At 41.8% G+C, this 21,655-nt stretch overlaps 1 protein-coding gene across 1 annotated transcript in view; it reads right to left on the bottom strand.

Moving 5' to 3' along the window:
- LOC136876175 (transmembrane protein 198) overlaps positions 1-21,255 on the bottom strand; it is an 812,502-nt gene extending 791,247 nt beyond the window's left edge. The window contains exons 1-2 of the mRNA XM_068228065.1: positions 20,901-21,255; positions 3,949-4,172 (exon numbers count right to left, since the gene is read on the bottom strand). The gene's annotated coding sequence lies outside the window, so the exon portion shown is untranslated. The remainder of the gene's footprint in view (positions 1-3,948; positions 4,173-20,900) is intronic.
- Positions 21,256-21,655: the final 400 nt, after the last annotated feature.

The raw sequence follows: 21,655 nt of genomic DNA, 5'->3' as shown, positions 1-21,655 counted from the left end.
TTGCGTGACTCATGTAGTGTTACTTATACAGTGTGTATGTTTGTTTGTTTGTTTGTCTGTTGAGTCCTCAGTCCGAAGGCTGGTAGGTTCCCAACAGAGAGATGCAAGAAAACTACAAATGATGATCGAGGTAGTTTCAGGTTGATTACTGGGTCAGAAGATGCTACAGCATAACAGTTTGCCAAACCAAACCAAACCAAACCAAACCAAACCCCATGGCTCAAAGCTCCGAAGAGCCGTGGCCTACCAAGCGACCACTGCTCAGCCCGAAGGCCTGAAGATTAAGAGGTTTTGTGTGATCAGGACGATGATTCCTCACGGCCGTTATTCTTGGCTTTCTAAACCGGGATCAGACTGCCAAGCTCACTGGTATACACACACTGACCGACTCTATGAGTGAACATCTCGAAACTCTATAACAGGCTCCTATACCAGCCCATTCAGATGTTCAGTTACTCAGAGGGTACGAAACCGCGGGCTTGCCTTGTTCCTGCTACCTACGACGCCTGTGACCCTATTCGGCGAGAGGCCAAAACGTGCGAAAGAGTGAGGCAATCCATGATACGACGTCTGAACGCGTGCACTGCAGCTCATGGAGGTCACTTTGAACATCTGCTGTGACGTGAATGCGATTCAGCTAAGTACTGTGTTCCGGGACTATTTGTTGTCGTTGCACGCACACCGTCCATTTCCGGACACATGTTCGTAGGACTTTTTCCCCTCCATTTCCAGTCAGGAATCAGTCCCTGCAGTTTGTCGGTTTTATTACAGTTCACCCTAGGCCTACACGCGTGTTAATACAAACATATATACTCAGTTCTCGAGCTTGAAGATTTTATTAGACGCGGCTAGAAAACGGGAACCCCTGAAACGAAGTCCGTTATGCTGACCATTCACCTACGAAGCCTGACATTATTATTATTATTATTATTATTATTATTATTATTAGTATACTCCGGAAAGTTAACGTTACGAATATCAGCATATCACAGGCTGTTTATAGCAAACTAAAAGTGATACACCGAGCTCGATAGCTGCAGTCGCTTAAGTGCGGCCAGTATCCAGTATTCGGGAGATAGTACGTTCGAACCCCACTGTCGGCAGCCCTGAAAATGGTTTTCCGTGGTTTGCCATATTCACATCAGGCAAATGCTGGGACTGTACCTTAATTAAGGCCACGGTCGCTTCCTTCCCACTCCTAGCCCTTGCCTGTCCCATCGTCGCCATAAGACCTATCTGTGTCGGTGCGACGTAAAGCAACTAGCGAAAAAAAAAAAAAAAAAAGTGATACATTCGGTATTCCGATTTCGCCAGGTAACTCAAGGTCTCGGGTCCTCAGGTAAATGTCACAACAGTAAATTTATCGCGATGATTTAACCTCTGCCCGCGGGGGCCTCGTGCTTTGAGCGTTCGATCACGCGCACTTCAGTACACTTCCGAGCGTCGCGCCGTAATGAGTGAACGGGTCGACCGATTGAAACGAATCTGTTGGTTGTGGTGGTGATTGTTGTTTTAAGAGGAAGTATGACTGGATAATTATCACCTCTGAACTAATGAAGTGGGAACATTAAAATAAATTTAAAACTATTTATTAAACGGAGGAAATTGGAATTAATGATTTATTACGACCAAAAGGACATTGCAATCTTGAAATTTAGTGGCCCTTGATTGATACACTTTCAAACACAAAGCGAATGACGAGATCAGCAGTATTTCCATCATCGGCTAGTATTAGTTCGAGTGTCTCCTGCAGACAGAGGTTCCGTCTTAGGTCAGAGAGATCGGCGCACACTGTGAGGATGTGGGTCACGATGAATTCAGCACCACAAGAACACTTTGGGGTGGGGTCTTCCCTCTTCAGGAGGTACGACCTATCCTCTCAACTCGCTTCGTTCCAAGACAGACTGGCTATTAAATATACGTGTCATTATAGAGAATACAAATACTGTGAATATGGAAAATTTACACCAAACTTATGACAAACAGACTATCTCACTGTCTACATATCAATTCCTACACCTCGTGCGCGGTCGAACATGTGAGGATTTCTGAATTTGTTTCATTTCTGAATGTGAATTCTGACTCGTGATCATGGGCGCCCATGCCCGGGGGTAAGGTGGAGACGCGCCCCCTCCCCCCACCCTAACTCTCAGGAAAAGGAAAAATTGTAATATAGTCAGGTGTTTTTCTTTCAAGAAAACGATTTAAAAATCGGTATTACGTAAAAGTGGTAGGGGATATCGTGTGTGGTACTCTACCGTGGAATACAAGTCGCCATTCATCTTCCAAAATATTAAAAATACTACATACCCCCAGGTCTAGCGCCCCCCCCCCACAACAAACTATCCTGTGGGCGCCCTTGCTCGTGATGTATGCATATCATTGAACAGAGAATCTTACGCCAAATGTAACGGTACCATTGCAGTGCACTTGAGACAATTAGGGCCTAAGTTACACCAAATCACCAAATGTATGGAAAAGATAGGATCGGGCTGTATAATAATCCATGACACTAGATAACCAGCCAGCTAAGTTAGTTCGCAATACATTTATTTATTTATTTATTTATTTACGTGGCAAATGCTCACTATGATGCCATTCACCTCTCACTGTAATTATCATTGGCCGCTTGTAAATAAAACTGTACTGAATGAACTAACATGTTTCATTTCAATTCACACTTCCTCTGGGCGACGCTGTCACTGTCACACTGTCTCAAATAGCTTTGTTTTTTAAAAGCAGGATGCAACTTAGCGATTTAATTAAATCACTTTTACTTTTTCACAAGTTGTTTTACGTCGCACCGACAGAGATACATTATTAGGTCTCATGGCGTCTATGGGATAGGAAAGGGCTGGGAGTGGGAAGGAAACGGCCGTGGCCGTAACGTAAGGTACAGCACCAGCATTTGCCTGGTGTGAAAATGGGAAACCATGGAAAACCATCTTCATGGATGCTAGCAGTGGGGTCGAACCCACTGTCTCAAATCTTCAAGTTACCACTGATCTGCATTTAGGGCAGTCACCAAGGTTGCAGATTCCCTATCTGTTGTTTACCTAATCTTTTCTTAAATAATTGCAAATGATTTGGAAATTTATTGGAGCCTCGGTGGCTCAGGCGGCAGCACACCGGCCTCTCACCGCTGAGTTTCGGTGTTCAAATCCCGGTCACTCCATGTGAGATTTGTGCTGGACAGAGCGGAGGCGGGAGAGGTTTTCCCGGTTACTCCGGTTTTCCCTGTCATATTTCATTCCAGCAACACTCTCCAATATCATTTCATTTCATCTGTCATTCATTAATCATTGCCCAGAGGAGCTGCGGAATTTTTACAGTTCTCGAATCAAGTAATTCTGGTGACTGTCCCATACAGTGGAACCGTTGTCCTGGTTTTTTTTTTTTTTTTTTTTGAGAGCGAGTACATGAGAGTCCCAGGGCGAAAACTATGTCCTGCGACGTGCCGATGCGTTGGAAAATGTCAATCACCTATACTGGCGGGAGAAAAGCGATCTGTCATGGAGGAAAAACGTCATCCATGTGTTAGGCATGAAACCCCCTCTTCGCTAGGCTGTTAGAAATCTAATTTTTGAGATCGGAGATTATTAACAGAAGAAGAATTAGGGCTAGGAGAGAGGGGAAAGCTTCGCTTCTTAACAAACGAGCCAACTCGCTCGGTCACTTGTAATTTGTACGGTACGGAATCAGTAAAGGTTATGACTTCAATTCCCTCCCCATACAATATATACGGACGATGGCAGGGTCTTTCTTTTAATAGAACCGACTGTCGTCTGGCACACAGTACCGATGTTAATCAAGGACATGATGATGAACACCTTGTTTGATCTTTTGCCTGTCTGCTCAGCGTATGAGATGTGCACAAGGACGTACCCAGAGCATCAGACAAGAATCTCGAGTATAAACTGTCATGTAAGTACCTGCAAACTCACTCACCTATTCAGCTGGAGAAGTGGAGACGAGAGGTTACAGTTGCAGCGGCTGCACTTGGAAGTTCAAAGCCGAGGCTGTGATTGGTAGAAACTGTGCTGACGTAACGAACTGACAGAAGAGGCCGAGTCCTCTTGTAACACAAACAATTTCGAGCACTCATAGCCGTCCGTCTTTGTATCTCCCCCACTAGCCTTTGTTCACCAAGACGCGACAATTAGGAAGTATACCTGAAAAGAAGCAAAGGGGATTGCTTTTACTTCTAACACACATTACCTTCACGCACACACAAGCAGAAGAACGTGTTCTACAACATGAAGCACTTGATGATGCATCCTTAAGACTTCAGTTTACATTCAACATCCAACTACAAACATCTATACTCCCTGGCACGTAAGCCTATACAGTCAGGGTACACCTTACTCATTCCCACTGTTAATACTGGAGGTAGTGTTTATAGATTTTTTTTTTGGGGGGGGGGGGGGGGGGGCTTGCACCGACATAGATAGGTCTCATGGCGACGATGGGAGAGGAAAGGGCAAGGAGTGGGAAGGAAGCGGCCATGGCCTTAAGGTACAGACCAAGCATTTGCCGGGTGTGAAAATGAGAAACCACGGAAAATCATCTTCAAGGCTGCCGACAGTGGGGTTCGAACCCACGATCTCCCGGATGCAAGCTCACAGCTGCGCACCCCTAACCGAACGGTCAAATCGCCCGGTAGTTCTTTTCTAACTGTTGGATTCCATTCAGCGTCGCCAACCATACAGTTTAGGGACCTTACTTGCTGATACGACGTCTTACAGTTACTATTAATCTGGCACGTTGGCACTAAGGTTTATTTCGTGATTTGCGAAAATTACGTATTACCACTGCCGTACTGTTAAAAACACTAGTGTTACATTTGCGGTAATAATTAAAGCACATTTTATTTTTCTGTGGTACTGTAAATCTGTTTAGGTAATGATGATGCTTGTTGTTTAAAGAGGCCTAATATCTAAGTCATCGGCCCCTAATGGTACGAAATAAGATGAAATGTAATGACAAATTAAACGTCAAAAATCCTCCACTGACCAGAATTCAAAACGCCAGTGGATCCGACCCGCAGTGCCTCACATTCACAGAAACTGACGAAAAACAACAGTATTACTGGCCAAGGGACTGCTTCTAAAGCACAATACTGAATCGATGATGCTTGCAGTCTAAACGGGTCCAAAATCCAAATCATCGGCCCCTCATAATGGCACTTATCGGTAGGAAAGTAAAACCATGGTATTTGTCATAGTGCGGTACTAATCAAAATTAGCGTAGACTCGCGGTATTCCACACATTATGGTACTACTCTCAGGTAATGAAATTCGCACATGTAATACAGACCTACGGTGTTTCGCACATTGCGGCGCCATTTACAGGCAACGCAAACCTATGGTTTTCATCACATAAGTGTACTAACCACAGGGACTCGTACTATCCCGTGATGTTCCTCATAAAGTGGGTACTAAGCATAGGCAAACCAGAACCATGGTGTCGCCCATACAGTGGTACCAATCACAGGTACTGTAAAAGCTGACAGTGCACTTAGTGGGGGGGGGGCGGGGGGGGGGGGCTGACCGCACGGTGCTCCTGCGTGCTATTAATCACAAATCTATTTGCTTCTTTCTTTCTTTGCTATTGGCTTTACGTCGCACTGACACATAGGTCTTATGGCGACAGTGGGACAGAAAAGGGCTAGGTCTGAGAAGGAAGCGGTCGTGGCCTTAATTAAGGTACAGCTCCGGCATTTGCCTGGTGTGAAAATGGGAAACCACGGAAAACCATCTTCAGGGCTGCCGACAGTGGGGTTCGAACCCACTATCTCCCGAATACTGGATACTGGCCGCACTTAAGCGACTGCAGCTATCGAGCTCGGTCAAATCTATTTGGTACCTAACATAGTGGTACTACGCGCAAGTAAAAGCGACACATGGTGTTCCCTGCGTGGTGGTACTAATCACAAGTAGTTTCATGGTTCTAATACAATCATCCCTTGGTCGCTCCTTTTAGTCGCCTCTTACAAGGGGATACCGTGGGTATATTCTTCGTCTGCATCCCCCACCCACAGGGGTTGTATGTTTGGTCCGAGAGGTATTTTATTTCCCGGTTAGGAACCCCCTATCCGCCACCTGGGACGCGCCACGTTGGAGTATCACCTCTCCCCCTGCTACGCGAGCGTAGTAGGTTCGCGATGTTTAGGTAATACCAGGTAAGTAGAATTGTGGCTTGTTCGAATAATGCATTCAATAACGTAGTTGGTGTGAAATGACGAATGCAGTATTTTGTTAATTAAGGTCTTATTGACTTACTTCGTCCAATACCGTATAGAATTCGATTAGGATGTCTAAGATGCAAGAAAAATCTGCAAGAACTCCTCCGAAAAGGAAAGCAGCATTACCTCCTCTATAAAGATCAGTTCAGTTCAAATGGAAGGAAATTTCGTTATCAACCTAACCTAACTTTGTCTTGTCACGACTTCGGTACGGTTTGCTGATTTAGCCTTTGTGTATTCGTATTGACTTACAGCATATGTACAATATATTTGTTTGTGTGTGTTAATACAGCGTGGTTTCTCTTCAGTCTGACAAATAATAGCAAATTTCACGAAGGGAGATGAATTATTTACACACGGCAAACACCGAAGAATACGATTATAGTAATGCGTATATCAAAATAAAAGCAAAAATACGTAGCATTAAAGTGAGTGAATGTGAGAGACACTGTGTATTTCTTTAATTCCTCATAAATCTTGAAAACCGACTTAATTATGAATATCTTGATTGATCATTAACTAGGGTACGGGAACTTCGATTATTGATATTTACATTGAGATTAGTTTGTTGATGGTTATGTTTCGTGATTTCAATATGTAACTAGTCAAGTTGGCAGCAGTGATGAGCCATAAAAAGAGAGAGGGCAGCGATATTTGCCTTACGTGACGAGTACTATACCACTGTTTCTTCAAGTTTCGAGAGGTGGAGTGGATAATGATATAAACAGTCTTCAGAATTTGGTAAGTGTGAAGACTGAAATGGTTTTGATATGCTTGGCCGAGGTGGTAGAGGCGAGCTGAGTTCACTCGGAAGGACTGCGTTCGATTTCTCGTCAGAAGTGAAAAGATATAGAAATGAGATATTTACTTCTGAGGCATATAGCCTCGAGGTTCACTTTGCCCATACCAAAAATGTAATAATAATGTTACATCCCAATTAATACTTTTACGGTTTTCGGAGACGCCGAGGTGCCCGAATTTAGTCCCGAAGATTTCTTTTACGTGCCAGTAAATCTACCGCCACGAGGCTGATGTACAGTATTTGAGCACCTTCAAATACCATCGGACTGAGCCAGGATCGAACCTGCCAAGTTGGGGTCAGAAAGCCAGCGCCTCAACCGTCTGACCAAAAATGAGGAGCAGCTTAGTTCCTGGGGCTGGATGCGGTAGGACATAGAGCTAACCATTCCATCGCACTTAGTGCCGTAGTAGAAGCCAGGCGCGGCTGTTCATTAGCTTCAATGGTTCGCTGAAGCCTCTTCAAATAACAAGCCTCTTATTTTCCTAATTACTTTCATAAGGACCCACGCGATGGCCATCATATTTTTAAGCCGTCTAGTCTTTAATGGTCTGACATTGTAACCCGACAAGGTAAGAAAGGTGATGGTATACAATTTATAAATCAGTAGACTGCGTGCCAAAAGGCTGGATTCAACTCCAAAACTCTCCGCAGTGTTCTTACGGAGTGAGGGCATATCCTGCTGTTGATGGGGCTTTTAACTGGAGAGCGTGGGTTGGTTTCCCTGGCTGAGTCTGGCATTGTTTCCATTTTTCTTGCGTCAGATTCCCCATTTAATCTTTCCTATCCGACCTTCCTTGGTCAACTCTTGATCTCTTCTGACCCGGACGACATTAGGTCTGCAAAGCCTGGGGAGTCTTTCTTTTTCACGCCCTTCGTGGCTTTCCCCTTTCTTTTTCCGATAACTTTATTCTTTGAAGTGTCGGACCTCTTCCTTCTTCCCTCTAATTAGGATGATTGCCCAGTTATACTTCCTCTTAACACAATGATCACCATCATCTATTGTCCGTCGGATGGGAACATTAAGCCTTGAGCAGACACTCTGGCGCAGAAGTCTAGCCACTCTACTACCAACCCCAGTATCTGGGGTTCGAAGTCCGGGGACTTTGGGTGGGATTGTCAACAGTTTGAGTAAATGGCAGCAGGAAGATTATCTGAAACGAAGACTGCTCATCCGATCCCACATAAACATAGGACGATGGTGTTGAAATAATAATTTATTTACATAGACCAGCAACATCAAATTTATGAATACCGCCGAAACGGTCCATGTGTTATCAGAACTTCTGTCTAGATTAAAAACTCCTGACCGAGCAAGTGGCAGCGGGGTTTGTGTCGCGTAGCTATCAGCTTGCATTCGGAAGATAGTGGATTCGAACCTCCCTGTCGACAACCCTGCAGATGATTTTCCGTTGTTTCCCATTCTCACACCAGGTAAATGCCGGCATTGCGGGGCTTCCTTCCCACTCCTAGCCCTTTCCTACCCCATCATCGCCATAAGACCAGCCTGTGCCGGTGCGACGTAAAGTCATACGTTATATCATCTGAAGCTCCTGCTGTCGGCCTCGAAGCTCTCCTTAAGGATATCGGCAGAGAGTCCGTCTCTGCAGCCCAAGATTTCGGATTCATACCCGACAAAGATAGTCAGAAGTTTGTAGGGCGGGAAATGGTCCACATTCAGCACTCCGTGTCATATGATGTCAAGATGTGACACAATCAGTGTTTACCCGACAAAAGTAACCTTACCAGTAAACGCTCACTAGAGTTCCAGTTTCTCTACAGTTTGGTAAGAGTGAAACAGAACACCAGAACTGACGCGTAAGAAGCCGAAATTGCATCAAATCTAACTGCCTACATGCTGTAGTTAAGGCCACACAATTTATTATTATAGAGATAGAGACTTGAGGAAGCGATTCGTGAAGTGCTTTGTATGGAGTGTGGCACTGTATGGAGCTGAGGCATTGTCACTGAGAAAAGAGGACGAAGGAAGAATGGAAGCATTTGAGATGTGGATTTGGAGGATAATGGAAAGTATGCAATGTATAGAAAAAGTAACAAATGAAGAAGTCTTCAGAAGAGTTGGGGAAAAGTGAAATATATTGAAAGTAATCAAGAAGAAAAAGCACAACTGGATTGGTCATTGGATGAGGAGAGATTGCTTGCTTATAGATGCTATACAAGGAACGGTAAATGGAAAAAGATAAAGAGGACGGAGAAAATATCAGATGCTGGACAGTATGAGGATAGAATACAAATATGAGGAAACAAGGAGGGTGGCAAGAGACAGGATTACGTGGAGAGCTGCCATGTGAAGACCTGCCATATGAAAGAACATGATGATGATGATGATGATGATGAATGAATTATTTTCATATTATAAAAGTGTAGTAGTGGTGAAATTACGATGGGTAAATCACACTGATCCTTTACCCCATTGTTTCAGGAACTCTAAAGATATGTATTCTATACCGTTACCTGTTTCCAAAATAGCGGTGGTCGTTGTCTTGTAAGAGATTACTAACCGCTCGTAAAATTAAAAACGAGCAGGGGAAAAATACGTTTGGACTCATTCATCCAAGAATAAGGATGTCAGATGCAGAAAAAGGACGATGTGTTTGGAAAAATGAAAACATTCTCAGACCTTTCAAACTTCATTCGGAAGAGGTCAACAGAATTAGTCAAAGGGGATCGTATAAGAGATATGGAAATGAGTACGTAACAAACAGAGATACGTGGAAAGAATGTCAGTTTCGTCTGTTGCCTCGTGGTTTCATCTGTTAGTAGTGAAACCCTACGGACTGCCAAGTAACGAAACTCGTTTGAAAGGGGGAAGAACTATGGCTGTCCTAGGAAAGGAAAGCATCAGCTCTCTCGAAACAGAAATAGATTCGTTTCACGTATTTAGAGCAATGTTCACCGCTTGCTTGCTGAGCTGCAACACTCCCAGGGCTGTCTGATTTAATAATTCAAAGTTTCTATGCTAGCAAGATAAACAACCTGCCTAGCCGCCGTGTCCACTTGGTTGACGAAATCCATGATGCATGGAAATGAGGAACTGTTTTTCTTGGAAAGGTCGTAAACAGCGCATGGTAAGGACATTTGATCTTGGAAAGCAACACTGTACAGTTTTATTTCAAGTGATAAGCATGTTTATAGGAACACAGTATATGAAATGTATTAAAGTAAATTAGTGCTAAAACTTTCAATAAATTCCTTTATTTGTTTCGTCTCCAGCACTACGTCAGTAACATCAGCATAAAAACGAGGTTTCATCTCTTGGAAGTTTATGTGACCCGTAGCATAGAAAGGAGAAAAAATTGCATTTTCCCTCGAGGTCACGAAGAAGCGGTTAACACTCACTCTAGAGGTACTGTAACTAACTTGATTCCCACAAAATAAAATATTACTTCACTTAAGCCTAAGAAGTCCAGTCCCTTCACCTTAAACATGCGATTAAATTAATTCAACTTTGAAAGACTGCGAGTTTCAAACTTCAACAGGGTATCAAAATCGGGTTTAAAATTTTAAAAAATTATGAACAGATTCATGGTGCTATCGTTCATAAATAAAATGTCAGTACTAACTCTTACCAAACAATTCTGAGACAAGCACTCGATCAACAAACTTAGAGGGTCGAGAATGCTAAGTTCGCTTGGAATTTAAGAGCTGATGAAGACGTACAAAATTTTATTTTTTAATCTTGTTAAAAAACAATGAATCGTTTGTGATAGAGCATAATATTTGTACCGCTTGACCATCACGCCGATTAAATTTTACATATAGGTACACCTCGGCTTGTCTGGCAATCGAACCCGGGGCCCTCTGAACCGAAGGTCAGTAATCTGATTATTCACCCTAGCTAACTTAAACAATTTTACAACGCTCTTTAGCTATAGCCTAAGGGCAAATAACTTCTTTCAAAATGTCCTTTTTCCAATAATATTAACTATATTAACTAGTTCTTTATTCCCCGACTTTGCATACCGATTTTCATTAAATTCTGTTTACCCATTTCCTCATGATTCGGCGCTGATATGGACTTAGCAACAAAAATCAAAATTCATGAATATCTCTGTTATAATAGCCGGTACGGTAAAAATGTATAAGACATAAATGATCGTAAATTTAATACTATATAACTTTAGTTATGTATTATTTGTCGATAGGACCACTAATAACACAAATATTTGAGAATTAACTTTTAGGCCTTCCCCTGAACTACCATTTCACTCAGCGTGAACAAAATTATTTATAGCCTAGATTATAGCGATTTATTACCGGGCTCTATATACCGATTTTCATTAAGTTCGCTTCATCCGTTTTCTCGTGATGCGTGTACATACATACATACATACATACATACATACATACATACATACGGACAGACAGACAAAAATTACGGAAAATTAAAAAGTGCATTTCCTTGTTACCATGGACCGATACAGAAATACCATCCTTTTTAAATTCTGAGCAATGTACAGACAAAACTCTTCTTTTATATATATATATAGATGTGTTATAGCCTCCGTGGCTCAGGTGGCAGCGCGCCGGCCTCTCACCGCTGGATACCGTGGTTCCAATCCCGGTCACTCCATATGAGATTTGTGCTGGACAAAGCGGAGGCAGGATATGTTTTTCTCCATGTACTCCGGTTTTCCCTGTCATCTTTCATTCCAGCAACACTCTCCAATATAATTTCATTTCATTTGTCATTCATTAATCATTGCCCCAGACGAGTGGACGGGCTTCGGCAGCCGGCACAATTCCTATCTTCGCCGCTAGATGGAGCTTCATTCATGCCATTCCTGACCCGGTCGACTGACAGGAAGCAGGCTGTGGATTTCCATTATTATGTATTATGACGTTATTACGTAGAAAACTTGGTTGGTTCACAGACGAACGCTTCTCGGAACCACTGTACATCGTTCGGGGCGATTATGGCGAAGAAATCATAACTCTGGGAATTGCCGATGATATTGTTATTATATCTGACTCAGCAGAAGATCTAGAGAAATTGCCGAATGGTATAGACACAGTCTAGGAGAAGGAGTAAAACATACCCCATGGCGCAAGAGCCCTGATTGGCTTTGGCCTACCAGCCGACAGCTGCTCAGCCAGAAAGCCTGCAGATTACGAGGTGACGTGTCATCAGCACGACGAACCCTTTAGAGAACGAGTACAAATCCAAAACAAAAGTAATGGAGTGCTGTCGGGCGCAATCAGGTGATGCAGGAAACATTAAATTAGGAAATGAAGTAATAAATAATAATGTTATTGGCTGTACGTCCCACTAACTACTTTTACGGTTTTCGGAGAAGCCGATGTGCTGGAATTTAGGAGTTTAACGTGCCAGTAAATCTACAGACACGAGCTGACGTATTTGAACACCTTCAAATACCACGCTGAGCCAGATTGAACCTATCAAGTTGGAATCAGAAGGCCAGCGCCTCAACAGTCTGAGCCACTCAGCCCGGCTGGAAAATGAAGTCTTACAGGAAGTAGATGAATATTGTTACTTAGGTAGTAACATAACTAATGATGGCAGAAGTAAGGAAGACATAAAATGCAGACTAGCACAAGCAAGGAAGGCCTCTTTAAAAAATAATTTTCTTTTCCTTACTTTTCCTTTTCCTTACTTCGATATGGGAAATAGAAAGATGTTTCTAAAAACTTTCGCCTGGAGCGTAGCACCGTATGGAAGCGAAACACTAACAGTAACTGGCTCAGAAAGAAAGAAAATAGAAACTTTTGAAATGTGGTGTTACATAAGAATGCTAAAGATGAGACGGGTAGATCAAATCCGAATGAAGGGATACTGAATCGAATTGGTGAGAGAAGAACGATTTGGTGAAATTCGACCAGAATGATAGGGCATACAGTACATATCTTCAGACATCCTGGATTTGTTCAGTTAGATTTTGAAGGAAATGTAGGCGATAATAATGACAGGGGTACACCACGGCATGAATATGTGTTTTTTTTTTCTTGCGAGTGGCTTTACGTCGCACAGACAAAGATAGGTCTTATGGCGACGATGGGTCAGGAAAGGCCTAGAAATGGGAAGGAAGCGTCCGTGGGCTTAATTAAGGTACGGCCCCAACACTTGCCTGGTGTGAAAATGGGAAACCACGGAAAACCATCTTCAGGGCTGCCGACAGTGGGGTTCGAACCCACTCACAGCTATGCGCCCCCAACCGCACGGCCAACTCGTCCGGTACACCAACTAAAGGAGGAAGGTACTGGCTGGAGAAGGCGGGCTGAGTGACTCAGTGGAGTGGTGGCTTTCTGTGCCCTCCATCTGAATATGATCAACTGCGCCAGCCACATATCGACAGATTAAATGCACGGATAAAACACTCCCGTTGGACAAAATTCCAGCATCGTAGCGTCTCCGAAAATCGTAAAATGATAGTGGAACATAAAACTAATAACATTACATTAAATTTCGATTCGGCCAGCTATGGACCAGGACATTTCAGCTGTTTTTCTTCCATTTGCCCAATATTCCCGCATTGGCCTTTGGTAAGTTTCCTTTGCTGGTGGGACCTAGTGTTTACAGTGCACTATGTCTTCTGGTATGGGCTAGAGCAATTTTGTTACTTTCATTGATGTGTCTCAGTCTCACCCTTGGTTTTGACAAAATGAAAGTGACCGAGGTATGAGTGATGCTAGTAATGCCATTCCTTCTGCAGCCAGTCCCTGCTATGAATGGTGTGAAAATATTGCTCATAGGGTCGGTTGGTGCATGCATTTCAGTGGGCTTTGCAGACTGACGTGTAATAGCAACTTCTGGCTCGGCGAGGAAAGCAACGGGAAACTACCTCACTCCTCATTTCCCTAGTACGCGTCTTCAGTGATGCCTAGGCCATCTATGACAGCTGATGGCGGAGCTGTTGAGGATCCAACCAGCCTTCGGGCTGAGGACTAAACATACATAATACATACATACATACAAGTTTCCTTTCTCTCGTCAGTGCAATTCTTTTCAGTATGGTCTTTTTCTGGAAACCTAGGTATCTTCAAGTTTCTTTGGAAGAGGATCACGTTTTAGGATATCATGTATGATCCTCACTTTAAGCCAAGGGCGCAGCAAGTCCTTTTCCACCTCGATGAACCGGGCTCCTTTGGTCTTCTTAACAAAAACAAAAAAAAAAACAGGCAAAAATCCGACAGGACAGTCTGTCTGAACTAATTCGTATGAGGTGACCATAAAGAGCCATCCTCCTTTTTTCTAATGGTATTCATTATCTTTTCTCATGTGAATATAGCTCATGGCTCTGCTTTTTTCAGTACTCAATTTTCCTTGACCTTTAGATTTCCTACCAGTGAATATTATTATTTCAAGAAAGTATGGGTTGTAAGTGTTCGGAGAATTAAAGATCCATAGGTTTCGAAATTTATTAGGTCGAAAGAGACTAGAAGTTGACCTTGGGAGTTCGGAAGAAAAGTTGGGAGACCTACACGGGGCCCCGTTACTGCTATTCATGTTTCGCGGGCTAATTTATATCTAGGCTTATGCCCCTTTAAATAACAAACACCACTGTCACTTATAAGCCTCTGGAATGAGTTATAGGTGAACAATAATGCAAAAGAAATTTATATACTGAACAGCAACTCCCCAACGCTGTATGTTCATCTATCTCACCGAACAGAAAATGCAAATTTGATAAAGTTGAAATCGGCCAATCTATATATTAAAAATTTTTATGAAAACTAAAGTCAGTCAGTACGGCCATTCTATCCGGTCGATTTCCTCCATTCTTTTTTAACTGAAAGGTATTCATGCACAGATTTATCATCAGGCACTATAAATCACTTAACTTTCGCCTTCCGCAAATTATTTGATTTTTTCAATGTTTTGTCTCTTTGAAGCTATCATATATTTGGTTCTAATTGAGGTACGGAGTTCGTTTTGACCTAAGAACACTCAGTGGTTCAAGCTCTTTCATTTCAGCTGTTAACTATTCAAATTGGTTGATTCTGAGGAAAGTTATGAGTGCACATTCAATTTGATGTCTCATTTCTTCAACATTTTTTCTCATTCAAGCAATCATATCTTTCGTTCGTACGCAGTTTGTTTTGGTCTAAAAACACCCAGTCAATCACGCGCTTTCCTTTGAGGTAATAACTACTTAAATTGGTAGATTCTGAGTAAAGTTGTCTCCATGACGAAAATCTTTGAAGGACTTTTTAACAGTTCGGCGCATAGTTTGTTCAAAGAAAAGTTTAATTAAATTTATTTGTGTGATGTATTTTCAAGTGTTTTGTTGACATAATATTACATTCTATTACCACAGGAGATCATGTGCTTTATTTCGTTAACTCGAAACTTTGCAAATACATCCGTGAGGATAGTAAACGAACAACGCCATACTTTGTACATTGCGGACAGAGCCAGCGGGAAACTGCTAGTAAATATTTTAAATAACGAGTATCCTTCCAGAATAACAAACGCATATTAAATGGGACAGCGGTATATTTGAATAACAATAATAATAATAATAATAATAATAATAATAATAATAATAATAATAATAATGTTATTTGCTTTACGTCCCACTAACTGCTTTTTAAGGTCTTCGGAGACGCCGAGGTGCCGGAATTTAGTCCCGCAGGAGTTCTTTTACGTGCCAGTAAATCTACCCGACACGGGGCTGTCGTATTTGAGCACCTTCAAATACCACCGGACTGAGCCAGGATCGAACCTGCCAAGTTGGGGTTAGAAGGCCAGCGCCTTAACCGTCTGCGCCACTCAGCCCGGCCGGTATATTTGAACACACGGGATCTCTGTAGTGGAATTAACTGAGTGCAATTCCTAGCAAAAAGCAATCAGCTGGAAAAAAAATAGTCTCCAAGTACAAGACGACCGAAATAATAATAATAAGAAAAATAAGAAGAGGAAGAAGAAGAAGAAGAAGAAGAAGAAGAAAAAAGTTGGGAGACTTACATGGAACCCTGTTATTATCATTATTAATTTTTCGCGGGCTAATTTATAACTAGATCTCAGATACCATCCGGAAGAGGAGAGCCATGTTCTTCCGACATATCTACAGAATGAACCCGGGAAGACTGACCAGTCAGATAGTAAGATTTTTGAAATCAGAAAAACTACGGTGCGCTGGTATCAGGACCTGGGAGAAATGGGAATACAAGGAACGGAAATCAGCAACAGGGTTGCTTACAAGTTACACGAAGAGGTTTCAAGAAAAAGTTAGATGCCAACCCAAGCGCCATGGACAGAAGAAAGGAGATTGCAGAGTGAAAGGATGAAGGAGTACTGGACGAGGATTTAAGCCCAGAAACAGATGAAGCTGAATTCGAATTAACGTGTTCCGTGGTCAGCCAAAACGAAATAATAACAATAATAAATGGTTTTACGTCCCACTAACTCCTTTTACGGTTTTCATAAAGGCCGAGGTACCGAAATGTTGTCTCTCAGTGGTTATGTTAGATTTACCGACACTTTCAAATACCACCTGACATAGCCGGGATCGAACTCGCCAACTTGAGCTGAGAAAGCCAGCGCTTCTACCGAATGAGCACAACTGCATATTAATTACGAGTAAGCCAAGAAATATTTTATTACAAATGACCATACCCCGGGACGAGACATACCAAGTTTCACGTTGATTGTTCTGTACAGGAGTAATCTCAGATTTTATGTCCAGGAGTGTATCAGCCCTGTTTGCATATATAAAATCTGAACAATCCCTATGACTTCCGCAACAATACTTCTAATAACATCAAAGTGATGTTCATTCATACCGATCGTCCTCTTTCCTTGCAATTAGATAAGCTTGCAGCAGTTGCAAACACATGCAGACCTGTCTTTCCCGCAAGGTCGACGTTACGTCACAATATCACTAGAGAGAACAATAGCTCGTTTATTATTCGCTCAAAGCGTTATAGAACAAATTAAGAGAATTCACGCATAACGAGAAAGGATATTATCATCACTACAGACAATGGGAATAACGAGAATTCCGAAAATTGAGATTCAAATATTATAACACAAACATGTAGGCTACAGTAAGTAGTCCATTGACGTATCTGGTATTTGCAAATTTAGAGCAAATCTACCGGTACAATGATAATCACCTCCAACCATTAACTGGCAGAAAGAGTGCAGGGCGATAGCTATCTTTGAAATATCAACTGCTTTACGAAATGGGGTATTCCATGCAAATCCCGTCATAATGCGTAGTGCGAAATGAAGTGGGCTTAATATAGGTGCAGAGTACCTCAAACAGACGGCTGACGGCGAGTTCATTCGCGGATATGGATTGAAGTTCTGACATTTTTCGGAGGAACTTACAAATACTCTTATAATTAACCAAGTGGCATTTAAAAAAATAACTCTCTCAACGGATCAATGCACAGGGGGGAAGTCGGGTTTTTGAAGGGCGGAAATAAGTCGATTTGACACGCCATTTCGTACGATATCGACAGGTATAAGATCTCTGGTGGCGAATTTGGTGTTTACCTGACAAACATAATTAAATCTCAGCTATAAATCGCCCGGCAGAGTCCCAGTTTCTCCATAAACCGGTAGAGGATAGGAATTGTGCCAGCTGCCGAAGCCTGTCGCACTCCTCTCGGGCAATGATTAATGACTGACAGATAAAATGAAATGATATTGGAAAGTATTGCTGGAATGAAAGATGATGATAGGTAAAATCGGCGTACCCGGAGAAAAACCTGTCCCGCCTCCGCTTTGTCCAGCACAAGTAGCCTATCACATGGAGTGGCCAGGTTTTGAACCACGGAACCCAGCGGTTGAGAGGCCGGCGCGCTGCCGCCTGAGCCACGTACACTACTTTTTAATAATAATAATAATAATAATAATAATAATAATAATAATAATAATAATAATTTTTACGTTGAGGGGTTGAGATTTTATTCCGCAGGAGTTCTTTTACATTCGACTAAAGCTAACGACAGGAGGCTGGTGTATTTAATCACCTTCAAATACCACTGAACAGAGACCCGCTAACTTCAGCTCAAAAGGCTAACGCTCTACAATCTGAGTTACTCAACCGGACTTTCCCAGTTCTGCCGACAACCTCCCAGCTCTGAAGGAGAGTTAAAAAAAACTATTAAATTATATTCAAGGCCAGATAAGGCTGAAGGATAAATATTTACAATGAAAAAATGTATTAGGCCCTATATCAGGGTCAAAAGGTACTTTTTCAATCACATCCAGTCTAATATGCACATTCATATTCCATAATTATTCCCAAGTGCCCTACTGCAAAAACAAACTTATTGAACATAGCAGAAAAGCATTCTTGTATTTTCTTCGTTGCGCTATGAGAACTGACTATGAGACGATACGATCGTCAATAAAAATAGATGGATCCTTTAAAACGTAGTTGATCTAGTGAAATGAAACAAAAGATCGTTAGTATTGGTGGTGATTTCTACGATTAATAATATCGGTTTTATGTTCCACTAATTACTTTTATGGTTTTTGGAGACGCTGAGGTCCCGGAGTGTCATCCCGCAGTAATTCTTTTACGTGTCAGTAAATCTACCGAAGACAGCCTGGTGTATTTGAGCACCTTTACACAACATAGGATTACCTTAGAATCGAACCCAATAACATGGGCTCAGAAGGTGAGCGGTCTATCGTCTGAGCAACTAAGCCTGGTAAGTAGTTAATTTTTTTGCTAGTTGCTTTACGTCGCACCGACACAGATAGGTCTTATGGCGACGATGGGACAGGAAAGGGCTAGGAGTTGGAAGGAAGCGGCCGTGGCCTTAATTAAGGTACAGCCCCAGCATTTTCCTGGTGTGAAAATGGGAAACCACGGAAAACCATTTTCAGGGCTGCCGACAGTAGGGTTCGAATCTACTATCTCCCGAATACTGGATACTGGCCGCATTTAAGCGACTGCAGCTATCGGACACAACAAAGGGAATATTCCCAGAGACAAGGATGGGAGTTTGCTACGAATTGCGTAGACATACATCTTCACCATAGACTATAGTATGCCTTTCAGCGTTCAGTCTGCTAGCCTCTGAAAATTAATAAGTAGCGCCTACACAATCCTGTATTTGTAACTAGCTCTGTGTTTTATTCCCGCACCTCGTATCATTAATTCATTAAAACAATATAATTTGGGAAGAACAGATCCAAGTTATGGAGTGATATTATTATTATTTATTTATTATTATTATTATTATTATTCAACCCTTCGCATGGCTGGTTATCTTGAAATATGAGCAATGAATTATGCTGGTTGCGTGCACTTACTTTTGAGACAGTCTGGTCATGTAATTAGAAGCAAATGGCAGACTTCGGGGTCGCTTTCCTGTGGGCCGTTCTCTTTCCAGGTGTCCGTAAAACACACTGCGTTCGCACATCATCGGAGCGGCTCCTCGCCCTCAAAAGATTTTACGACGTAACTGATAGCAACCATCTTTTACAAACAACAGCTAATCAAGATAATAGGCAGCAAATACAGCAAAGTTGTATATTTTTGAGTTAAACATTACAACAGTGAAATGGGGCTTCGAATAACAAAGACAGCATAATATTTCTGTAGGCCTACAGATCGCAGTGTATCGTTTATAGAATCCGCAGTTTAAGATACCTCTAATTACTACATTATCAAAATAAAATAGACACGCTTGGCTACTTTTTACAGCAATACAATAGCATGCGGGATATATGAAGTCAATTTGATTGCAACCGTTGCTCTATTACCGTTATCGAATAATCCAGATGCTTATTCAGAGTATTATATACACGTAAAAACACTGAAGCAAAATGTTTAATGAATATAACTGTAATGAAATTTCTTCCTGTGGCACTGCATAATTTCCCAAGACACTTCATAATTTAGTGTTATCATAAACGAGATGAAAAGGGGCGTGTCTTACCATCTGTGATAATCTACGCAAGCGTAGTTCGCGTTCGATATGCCAGACCTAGGAAAGGAAAAATTAATAGAGGAAATGTTAAACACTGCGTTTCCAAACTTACATGGTCAAACATTTTGTTACTCTCAACAATACTTCAGTAGCACTATACCGAAGACGTCAACATTCAGACAAAGGATTCCTATTTTTCTCAACGAGAAATGGACATTTCCGTAAAATATAGAATTCCGTTTCAAAATATAAAAATAACTATTATTCGTCCATATCCAAGCAATATAATATTGAGCCTACAACATGAATTCAATTTTCGACAGTACTGTAATCTGTAAGTCGGCATATACGCTGTATGGACTTTATCTTGAAGCATAAGCTGTATATTCTCGTATGATATCAATTACGGTATTTCGCAGCAGTCACAGAGAGCTCGAGTGGTATTCTTCGTCATTTTCGGCAACACAAGAAGTTTAAGGAAGAACAATTAAATACACAAAAGATTTACCGCGAAATTTGACAACCTTTTTTTTAGAACTACACTAATATTCAAATCATAAATGAACGTTAAATGATTCCTTGTTTCATGAGACGAACAAAGTCACGACTATAATACAAATTATCTTTTAATTAGGATTCTAACAACTGATCGATAACACAGTAACAAGTCTTTTGAAACAACTGATAATGAGATATGATGGTTTGTTGACAAATTAACAATAAACATGAAAACACCCTTAGCATTATTTCTTACTTAGTTTCAGGATTCTACCGGTACAGCCCGTCCATTACGGCCGCATTATAAACATCAATATTACATTTCTGTGACAAAGAAAAGCTTCCATAGCAACAAAAAGGCGCTTCGACAGCGCAAAAATGGATGAAAGTTAAATTTATTGATTTTCTGTTTTGTAATTGCGTACTGGGACATGAAGTATGGTTGCTACGCGCTGACTAACGCATGAACAATGTTTTGCTTACCTTATCCGAGAACTATGATGAGTAAACTTTGATGACGACACAGTTTAAATTCATTCACTTCACTTTTAACAATTCACGCTCGTGTTCCTATTTTTTTTTTTTTTTTAATCACACACACCTTGCTTTGAAGACAAAAACACCACCTGTCACTTTCAAAGTATCAGCGAACACCTTCTTAAAACGACATGATTATTCGAAAAGTAACACGCACGGACAGTTTAAGTGGGTTATCACAATACGGAACAGGAAAGAAAAATAGCTACATATTGTAATAATACTATTTCACTTGGCACAACAATGACTGTAATGTCTTCTCAATAATGACAATAATGTAGAGTGAGTTGCAGCTGTCAGATTGCAGCACACAGGCGAACAGAATTTCAGGAGACGAGACGAATGTTTTGGAATGTATTGTTTATAGGTGGACGATTCCAAATTTGTGCACCGCTGATGATGCCACGTCTGTCCAGCCGCCACTACAGCGGAGCTCTCCCGTAACACCTTGCTCTGAGTATTGAGCTGAACTGGCAAGCTCCAGGAGCCTGTACCAGCACGACCGCGCTATCGCTCACCGGCTCACTGCAGGGGCCTTTGGTCGAGCGCTGCCGAACATTGACGAACACTACCGAGTGCGATCAGCCGGTCACCAGACGAGGTCTAGGACAGGGATAACCAAAGTCATTAAGTGCAGTTAATTGCGAGTTACCAAGCAATTCGAATGCGGAGATGGTTCAACGGCTAAGGCGTTAGCTTCT

Source organism: Anabrus simplex, chromosome 6 (assembly GCF_040414725.1).
Source record: "Anabrus simplex isolate iqAnaSimp1 chromosome 6, ASM4041472v1, whole genome shotgun sequence".
Taxonomy (NCBI): Eukaryota; Metazoa; Arthropoda; class Insecta; order Orthoptera; family Tettigoniidae; genus Anabrus; species Anabrus simplex.
Note: the sequence above shows the minus strand (reverse complement) of the source record. Positions and strands in the feature narration are given on the sequence as shown.